The sequence below is a fragment of the Aphelocoma coerulescens genome, chromosome 3, assembly GCF_041296385.1.
Source record: "Aphelocoma coerulescens isolate FSJ_1873_10779 chromosome 3, UR_Acoe_1.0, whole genome shotgun sequence".
Classification (NCBI taxonomy): domain Eukaryota; kingdom Metazoa; phylum Chordata; class Aves; order Passeriformes; family Corvidae; genus Aphelocoma; species Aphelocoma coerulescens.
In genome coordinates, this window is record NC_091016.1 from 66,717,243 (window position 1) to 66,726,583 (window position 9,341).

Consider the following 9,341-nt stretch of genomic DNA (forward strand, 5'->3'; position numbering starts at 1 on the left):
GAAGATTTATTTTAGAAATAAGTTGGGAAAAGAGGGAGGGAAAGCTTTTTCTCCACAGCTTTCTCATTCTTATGTTACGTAATTCCATCATGCCTTACCCATATCTGAAGGGAAAGACAGTAGGAATGATCTCCTTTTCTCTCTCAGGCAAATAGCAGAAATTAAAAAAGTCTACAAGCTTTACTCAGAGGACACCCATATCTTGTGTTTCACATGAACAAGTAAGAGCCTTTGAGTAGACTGGAGTTGGACCTGCTTCTCAAGAGACAAGTGTCTGCGTGTCATGCCTTAGCTGCTGGCCAGCCAGGATTGCAGAGGTCTGAAGTATGCAGACCCACAGGGGAGGAAGGGAAATACATGGGGAATTAATTCAATGAAAGGAAATGGCTGAAAATTAGTGACCATATTCTTATTTGAAGACACCTGTGAACCTGACAGTCTGCTTCATGATTAATGGAAAACTTTGCATCTGTGTCACTGCAAAGCAGATACTACTAGGTAACTAGATAAAACTGGGTCCCTTCTACAGCAAAGAAAAACCCCACCTATACAAGCCTGTCAGAGCTTGGAGGAAGTGAGTTTCACCCTTTGCATTTACAATCAGCTCTGTACTTAAGCTATCAAAGTGCACAACAAATTTAGTCTTTGTGTGCGGTCCTTTTTTGATCACAGTCTAGCTCTTAACTATCAGCTGCATATTCCTAGATCTGTGATTTGGGTAACAGAGTACGGTTAAAGGTAACTGGAGTAAGAGGACTTAAGGAGCCAATTAATTTCCAGGCAAAGGTTCGATCTTCCTATATGGTGTTCTCGTGCCATCTAGTGGTATAAAGGCAATGCTAGCAAATGTAATGGAGTACTTCAATGTGTTTTCTTGCCAATTAGGAGCAGCTGGGGATAAGAAAAAAAAAAGATTGTATCTAGAAAAGGCTAGGGGAAAGCTCCTTCCATATCAATAGACTTTCTCTGAGGAGCTAAACAATAGAATTGCATTTATGTATCCAGCCCTTAGAGACCAGAACAGGAGTGCCAGGTTAGTTATGAAGTTCATAAACAAACTGAAGAAAAGCAAGATTATTTAAAATATCATTTACTTTTTCCTTACAAAAGGTTTTTTAATTCTGGACAGGGATACTGGCCTGCAGGCAGCACTGTCTCCTATTACATCAGTTGACTCTGAATATGGTATGAAAAAAATCATATCATGCAGAAAATGGTATATAATAATATATTCCCATATCCCCATAGTATTTCCCCATTTAGCTGCTCACAGAAGGACTCTGCTCTCCTGGGTCTAAGGGGCAGAAAGGAAACACGGTCCTCCCACAATACAGGTCTGCTGCATGATTATGAAGGTGAAAATACACAGCCTCCAGTCCAGAGGAACTCTCATGCTCTGTAGGAACACCCCACAGATAGTAGGCATTTGTGCAGAGGATCTTTCACCGCCCATGACTCCTCTCCATGTGCGTTTTCATAAACCAGTCATATTTAGTCCATTCTGCCCCGAACCACCAGTGAGATGCAAAACCCACAGAGTGAGAACCCACAGACAGCTGACATCAGCACAGAATTAAAGGTAAGTGAATTCTGAGGCAATTTTTGATTCAGACCTGGTTGTAAACCTCCTGTATTCAATTTCTACAGGTGAAAGTGTAGTCTTCTACAAAATATTTGTCCAGTGTAAGTTAGTTAGCAGTCAAGCTGCTACTCTGTCCAAGCTGCTCTGTATTCTGGGTCTACCCAAATTTATAACACTGCAGTCTCATATGGAGTGAGCACTGTGCTGGCTAATTACAGCATCAATTACAAACTGTTTTCAGCTGCTAATCAAATGATCTACAGAATATCAATTACATGCTAAAGAAATTCTCTACTAATCGCAAATAATTACATTCTTGAACTTTGCAATTTGTTCATCAACAATTTACTAAATTAAATGGGAAGGTAATATTCACAGAGAGTTTATTCACTTTGATTGGCAGGAAAGGATGTGCCTGCCAGATTTCTCTTGACAGTTAAAATAGACAACAGTTGACAACAGTTTGCTCTAACCTTTGTTTATTACCTCATTCATACTTATGCTTGTGTTTTGCCATCTAATTATAAACAGATAGTATAACAAATGCAGCTAAAAGCAAGACAAACTTTGGAGTCAGACCCACTATTTGTTACACATCTAGTGGAGTTCAGGTGCTATACCCACATAGATAAAAATAAGCACAGAAAGATGGAGATCTTGCTGTTGACCTGTGCTTGCTGTTTTCTTGACCCTTCTGCCAGCTCAACACACTTTGCATAGTACTCATGCTTGTTCTTTTAAAGAATAGGAACACCATGCTCAAAGCTCAAAAAGTACCTATGGCAAAAATATACTGTGAGGTGACAGATGTGAAATGAAGGACAGAAAAGAAATTGAGGTCAAAAACATAAGAAAATGGATAAACAAGAAGCAGATATTATTTTGCTGCTGTTCATTCATGATGAATGCACTCAAATTGTACCAGGTATCAGGGAGAAGAAATAGTTAGAGGTTATCCTGTATAAAACATTCCTATCTTCTGACAAGAACCAAGACAGTTTTTAAGAATCCTTCTGGCCTTAGAGCTTTTTCCCCAAGATTTAATTCTGTTGCTTCCAAAACCAGCAACGTTTGGTGTTTGCCTAAGATTTCCTTCCTGAGAAAGTGGCAAAACTTCAGCCACTTTGGATGCACCAATCTGTATCATGTGAGACAAGAACAATTCTGCTGTGCCACAGTCCTCATCTATGCTTTTTATGTATGCATACATCTCTTATCCATACTCATTCACACGTACTTGCACAGCCAGAGTTAGTGGTCACAAAAGGAAATCTCCCTGTCAGGTACCATCCATTGACCACCTCTGATTTATGATGCTATTGTAGCAAACTGAGACGTTTGAGCCACAATGTATTTAAGGTTTGTGCATCAGGTTTGTTTCTCAGATCTCACTGAGCCACTGGAATGAGCCACTATGCCCTGTTCTGTGCATAACACATCGTTAAGCTGGAACACAATCTGGAATCCCACACATAGATGATCAGTTTTTGCCTTGACATCCTGGCTAGTAGACAGTTTGGAAATAAAATTTCTCATTTCAAGGGCAGTCTGAAACACAATTCAGCATGAAACAGATCCTAAATCTCTTTCAAGTGATACACTTGCATATGCTGCTTTGGTCTCCAAAGCAAAGGAAATAATCACAATTCTTTTCATGCTTCTTGAAAGCTAATCAAAATGAGTCAGTATTTTCAGTGGGTTTTGATTTCTAAATAGATAATGTATTTATAAATATTTCAAGTATTCATTTTGAATTTTGTTTTTCTTCCCTTTGCAGGCCCAGCTACTACTAAAGTTAATTGATAATTCACCCTACTTTAAATTTGAGGATGCTCTTGCTTCATGCCATTATGCACAACTGTAAAATAAAATATGTGATTACTTAACATTTAAAAGTATAAATCTACATATAGCTGTCCATCACTTTGTTTATTGATTACACCACCTTTTTGCTTTGACCAATATTTATATTTCACTGAATTTAAAATTATTCTTCTCCCATCATGTGCCTCATTTTCATTTTCCAGCAAAAAGGGAAACAGAGACCAATATTAAAGAATGAGCTGCTGTATTGTATTAAGTCTAAAACATACCCTGAGAAATAAAAGGCCATATACCAAAGAGGAGTGGTGCCACAACTGTCCTGCTTGACATCGTTCATTAGTGGCTTTTAACACATTATTCCAGGGGTAACACAGATTTTTCAAGGGCCGCTTAGTCTCCTGAAATTTAGTCAGCTCTAAATTTAATGCATACCAGCTCACATACAGGAACAAACAGAATGGCCAGCATAGGAAAGCTCTTTCTCTCCTCAGCTCTTTGACCCTTTGTGTGGACACTTACACATTGCCTGGTAGTTGTGGCTTGTCTTGCTCAGTCATAAACCTCAAAGAACAAGTTTACTGGTACACTAGTACTGAAAGTAGACTAAGATCTTCACACTGAAAAGGAGGTGACTTATATCACATCTCATATTTATTTGCCCCAGGAAGGCAAAGCCAGCTGGTCATTGTTAACCCTTCCACTTGGTAATGCTACTTGCATAGAGCTATCTTTCACAGCAAGCTGCTAGGGAACATATCTCTCTTTACCCAAGAGTGGTACTGTGGTGTTAGTCCCACAGAGAATTGGCTGTGACAGCCTTCTGCAAGCTGAATGAATAATTGCCATCCTATGAGCGAGCTAAAGGAATAGTTTGAAGATGTTAAAAGCATTCTGACATTTGGACCATTTGCACTACAGAAAAAATGACAGACAAAAGCTTCATTTAAATCCAGTGCATAATCTACAGACCCACGCCCCTACTGCATATTCAACTGAAAAAAAAAAAAAAAAAAAAAAAAAGCAGCCTGTTAAAGCAGATCCTCTCTTGGAAGCATATCTGTGACTGTTGTGGGTCTACACAGGTGTGCTCTTGTCTGACTCCCAATATTCACACCTTGAACTTGGTATGTGCAAGAGGTGCTCCTCAGGATAACTTCACCAACGCTGTCACATTATAGGGCAAAACTGGGCAAAACTGTTGGACTCTGGTCTCACCCTTTCAAGCTGAGTCACTTCTGATCTCAGCTACAAGATCTTACCCTCAAGTAGTAGACAAGAATTTACCATCAGGCAGAGGGCACCTCCTCATAAAAAATTCCAAGTGTTCTCTTAAAAATCTTTCAAACACCTCATCTCTCAAATCTATGTCCCAAAAAACTTGGCAACTGATGCCTTGAGGTCATGGTCACTATCTATCTCGTTGATCAGCACTGTTTTCCCATGTCTTACACTGTGTTACCTGGGTCTTGGAATGCCTTTGTTGTTTCTACCAGAACTAGTTCAACTCAGTTCCAATCTTGTAGCTAAGTTAATACACATACACAACCTGGAACAGGATGTGATATTTCACTGGTAACTTGCTGCTGCACTGATTCAAGCTTCAGTGACTCTTTTCCATCTTAAATTTGAATGGACTTGTTGCCCAGCTCTCATGCCATTAAGTGTTCTCACTATTTATGCTCCACAAGCACAGGAGAGCTCTATCTATATGGGCAAAGGCTTGGCTCCCAAAGATGCCTGATATAGGTAATGTTAGCCAAAAAAATATTAAATTCCTTGAGAGTTCTAAGTGATGAGTACGATGTCTGTTCTACTTTTGCAGCTCTTATTTTGACTAAGCTCAGGTGGGAGGAAATCTTCAAAAAACAATACAGCAGCCCAGTCTTTTCCTAATGATCTCCATGGAGGTCTCATCAGTGACACAACACAATGCCAAGGCTGAGCCCTTCTGGAAACAGAAACTTCCTAGGACTTGCATGTGCTGGCAGAATTAGCATTTGCATTTTCATTTCTTTCAAGTCTTTTGCTGGGAGCAGTTTATTAGTGCTGTGGATTCATGTTTTGTCAGTACCTGGCAATCAAGTACAGCTGATCCTGCCTTAGAGTGCAAGCTGGATTATTTCTCAAGATTGATTTTTCATGGGCCCATGAGATCTATGTAGCAATTAAGGAAATAAATCAATCAGATGCTGACTGCACATCTACTTGCTTAAATGTCTTTGAAGTGCTGCAGCTTAATCAAAGCAAAACCACAACCTGAGGTAGGGACTTGCATGCTTCTGTTCATCTGGAGTACACAGCACAAAGTTGACACTTCCTCACACCCAGAAGTTGCTTTACTTTTATTGTACTAGTGTGACTTTGTATGGTAAGGAATGCTCAAATACACAGCTGATAAACTATAGCCTGTTACATCCCTGTGCACCAGCTCAGACCCAGTACCCCAACTGTGCCTTGGAACAGTTATTTCTGTCAAATGCAAGATAATAGCACTTAGCTTTAAACTACTTGCAAAGAAGCTAAATACTGCCAACCTGCTATTTTCATCAAGCAGAGAGCACTTACATGAGTACTACAGCCCAGCTAATTTATGGGAATCTTACACTTGATCACACAGCTATGGAGGAGATGGGCACATATACCCATCCTCAGTGGAGTCCTCAGACCTTGCACTCTGAATCACCAAGATTAAAGAAAAATTACCTCCTAGCAGCATCATTTGGGTTCTGGCTTACCTGTCTTGAAAGGAAGATGGTGGAGTGGGTAAGGTGCTGCTCCGGGAGTAATGCTTCCCTGCCTCATGGCATGGCCAGCTGGCTTGCTAATGAAGCACAAGCTGCAATACCTTGCAGCTCCTCAAGGTGTTCAAGGGCAGACTGAAACCAAAGCCAGTTCAGTCATCCATGCAGCGGGAGGAGATGGGCAGGTGGCCGTGGTTCCAACAAATGTGATACTTATTCCTTTAATTATCTGGATTGTCACGCAACCCACCGCGTTGCACCTGATTTCAAGAGCATTTGTCTGACAAATTCAGACAGTGACAGTCCTTGAATGCACACAAATTCAAGGAAGAGAGATCCCAGAAATGGGGAGAACTAGTTGCTTTCTGCAGCTACCTGATTGAAAGATACACAGAAGACGAAGCCAGACTTCTCTAGGAATTGGGTGGCACCAGGCCAACAGGCAATGGACACTAGTGGAAACATGGGAAATTCCATTTAGATAGCAGAAAATCATTTTTTACCTTGAAATTGAACAAATGCCAACCAGGTATCCCTAGTTAAATGTAAATCAACTTAAATGCTAACCTTTGTTTTATTCAACAATATGCTGCATGGAAAGGCAAAATTTATTATTTAATTGTGTTTTAAGTAAAGACAGTGCATTTATTAAAGAACAATGGCAATTCCAAGTAGGTTTGTCACTAAAAGAGCACTAACATGATTTACAAGAGACTGCAACATCATCACCAGTTGTAATACTACTGAAGTATTACCATTTGAATAAGCATTTTTATGGGAGTTTTTAAAGAAGGGGAAAAAAAGAAGCTTATTTTACTTACTTTTCATGATTTCAGACATGCTTTTTGGATAGAACCTTTCCCATCCAGCAGGTATGAGAGCTTGAGTTCCTCAACTACTATGTGTTTATTAGTTTCTCGAATTAGCACAGGGGGAAAAAACCCAACCATTAATCTTCTTTGCTGTGAGGAGGTATATTGGTATATACCAGTGCTTGTTATTGTGACAATTTTTTGTATACTTTTAAAACTGCTTTAGTTCTTTGTTTTTTAGTTATGAAACCACACTAGAAACAGCCTTATAAATGCAAGCTCCTGCTGTTTGAAACGGAATTATTTGGTAAAGTTTCTCTGAGTGTCCTCAGAATTGCAGAAGCAATTTATTTCTGTAGCTGAGAGTTTATTTCTGTAGGAAAGATTGCAACATGACAGGGATTCAGTTCTCCCTCTGTTGATGTGAACTCTGAATTAAAACATACTAGTACCAGCAGGTACAAACTGCTTGTGAAGGGGCATGGTGGGGCAGAGCAGCATCTGCACAGAAGGAAAACTTGCAACAGTGACTTTAATATGTATTCCTGAAAACTGGGCACCTGCAGCTGATCAGCCTTCACTTGAATAAGCTAATCCCTATCTCCCTTACTAGTTTTTAGAAACTAAAGTGTGTAAACCCAGAACTTCCTTTTTATAAATTTTTTTGACTGTAGTTACAAGAGCTCATTTCAGACTAGGCCTGCATAAGAAACTTTCTGCCATAGCTGTACCACTGAGAATGTGAAACAGGGCTAGTACAACAGGTGAACACACAGCCACATCTGCTAAATACCAGCAAAATTGTCTAAAAATGAGGAAAATAGTTTTTCCTACTGGGTGACAGATGCATTGACGTGGCCAAAATCTGCAACTCTGCAAAACATTATCCCCTCCATTTTGTCAGCTGACAAGTGATGCTAAATTGGATTTGACGTATAGAATCACAGAATGGTTTTGATTGGAAGGAAGCTTAAGGATCATGTAGTTCCAATCCCCCTGATAAGCCTTCCACTTGACCAGATAAGGAGGAGTGAGTTAACTCAGAATCGCAGAATCTGCTGAGTTGGAAGGGACTAACAAGGATCATCAAGTCCAGCTCCTGGCCATGCACAGCCAGGAGTCACACCATTTGCCTGAAAGCATTGTCCAAATGCTTCTTGAACTGTCAGGCTTGGTGCTGTGACCACTTTTCTGGGGAGCCTGTTCCAGTGTCCAACCACCCTCTGGGTGAAGAACCTTTTCCTGATATTCAACCTAAACCTCCCCTGACACAACTTCAGGTCGTTCCCTTGGGTCCTGTCACTGGGCATCACAGAGAAGAGATCAGTGCTTGCCCCTCCTCGTCCCCTCACGAGGAAGATGCAGACTGCTCAACCTCCTCTGCTCTAGGTGGAACAAGCAAAGTGACCTCAGCCACGCCTCATACATCTTCCCCTCAAGACTCTTCACCATTTTTGTTGCCCTCCTTTGGACGCTCTCTAATAGTTCAATGTTGTTACATTGTGGCCCCCAAAACTGCCCCCAGCACTCGAGGTGAGGCTGCCCCAGTGCAGAGCAGACTGGCACAATCCCCTTCCTTGCCCAGCTGGCGATGCTGTGCCTGATGCCCCCCAGGACACGCTTGGCCCTCCTGGCTGCCAGGGCACTGCTGGCTCGTGTTCAACTTGCCATTGACCAGGACCCGCAGGTCCCTTTCCGTGGCACTGCTCTCCAGCCTCTCATCCCTCAAGGACGGCTGAAGCCAGTTTGGCTGAACTTGCCTGGCATTAGATGCAGCAGAGGTCAGGGTGGGAAAGCGTTCCCCAGCACAGAGAGACCTGCAGGAAGGATGCGTCTGTTTCAGCGTTTCCCCTTCGCTGCTGGCGGAGCCGGCGGGACCCGCGGCCCCACGAGGGGGCTCTGCCCGCCCGGCCATCGGCAGCGCCAGCCCTCCCAGCGCGCCGCTCCCAAATCCCTGGTCTGGGCTCACAGGAAAGCATCTCTCACGTGTCAAGGTCTCTAAAGCAGTTTCAATTTCAGGGTGTTAATCTGGTATAGTTGCAGGTAAACAGGACAAACAGAATAGTAGTTCCCTCTGGACTGCTTCCAGTGGAAGAAGCAAGTACCAGGGATGCGATTGATAGCTACTACACGATCTAATTTTGCCGGGAACATGTATAAATAAATGCTAACAAGCAAATTATATGCCTTGTTCCTACTAAATTTCCCCCAACCTAAGACACTCATAGCCACAATAGTTTAAGAAAGCCTGGTATAGAGAAAGTTTTTGAGATCAATCAAATAGAGAAATCCTACGATGTAAGAGGAAAATAGCATCTTTCTACACATAGCTGAACACAGTGAAGGGGAAGAGGCATTTAAACAGTACACACTGACCGAGAT

General features: G+C 41.6%; 2 long non-coding RNA genes across 3 annotated transcripts in view; one reads left to right on the forward strand and one right to left on the reverse strand.

The window, feature by feature from the left end:
* Nucleotides 1-1,774, reverse strand: part of LOC138108264 (uncharacterized) — a 33,614-nt gene extending 31,840 nt beyond the window's left edge. The window contains exon 1 of one of the 2 annotated variants that reach the window (XR_011149920.1): nucleotides 1,614-1,774. This is a non-coding gene — a long non-coding RNA (uncharacterized lncRNA). Of the gene's footprint in view, nucleotides 1-98; nucleotides 310-1,613 lie in introns of those variants that run through there. The other variant, XR_011149921.1, reaches the window with a different exon arrangement.
* Nucleotides 1,040-9,257, forward strand: LOC138108266 (uncharacterized). Its single transcript, XR_011149922.1, has 3 exons — nucleotides 1,040-1,185; nucleotides 1,335-1,579; nucleotides 3,360-9,257. It is a non-coding gene; the product is annotated as an uncharacterized lncRNA (long non-coding RNA).
* Nucleotides 9,258-9,341: the final 84 nt, after the last annotated feature.